Source organism: Chrysemys picta, unplaced genomic scaffold, assembly GCF_011386835.1.
Source record: "Chrysemys picta bellii isolate R12L10 unplaced genomic scaffold, ASM1138683v2 scaf1057, whole genome shotgun sequence".
Classification (NCBI taxonomy): domain Eukaryota; kingdom Metazoa; phylum Chordata; order Testudines; family Emydidae; genus Chrysemys; species Chrysemys picta.
Genome location: NW_027053764.1, coordinates 14159 through 15000, shown reverse-complemented (window position 1 = coordinate 15000; position 842 = coordinate 14159).

The window sequence follows — 842 nt, the reverse complement described above, 5'->3', positions numbered from 1 at the left end:
AGGGTAGCCCCTCTCCGTCCTGGGCTTCCCGTGGACCGGGGGCGGGGGCTGGGGGGGGCGGCATGGGGATACCGAGGCGGGGCACGGACGTCCTCGGACGTACGTCCTTCCCTCCTCGGCGGTCTCCCTTCCGCCCTCCCCGGGGCCCCCCTCGTGGGCGTCCACGGGCCACCTCAGGCCGCACAAGTCTTTGAACCACCGCCTTCCCCGGGCCACGAGGCTCGCGGAGAGCGCTAGGTACCTGGCTCCTGGGTGAGGGAAACGGTTCCAATCCCTCTGGGGCGTCCCCCGCCGCCGCTTCCGGCCTACCCGCGGGGGGGTAGGCAGGCGAGCGACGGACGGCAGGCGGAGTGGTGCCCGGCACCCGCCAGCCGGCTCCGCGTTACCTCGGGGGGCGTCGTCCCAGAAGGCGTGCCGAGAGCAACCGCTGCCACGGCCGCGCCCGCTCCCAGGGATCCAGGGTTTCCCTCTGTTCCCGGCGTGCCTGGGAGGAGGACGTGACTGGGGCCACCGACGTTTGCGCGCCCCCTCCGGTCGCCATCCCGTCCGCACACCCGCAGCGAGAGCTCCCCGTCCGGGGCGGTCGCCCGCGGCCCGGTCCCCGCCCTTCCCCACGCGCCGAAGCGGCGGGGAGGGCGGTCCCAGCGACCGGGGGGCAGACCGCACGGGCGGGCGGCGTCTCGGAGGGATGCGGCTCGGGTACACGCACGGTGGGGAAGGCGCGACGGTGGCCCGGCAGCGGACCGGCACGGATGGAGGAGACCCCCTCCGCCGAGCTCAACCCTTCCCAGCCGCCTGGGACCGAGCGAGCGCGGAAGGGGCGCCCGGCCCTCCCCGCGCAC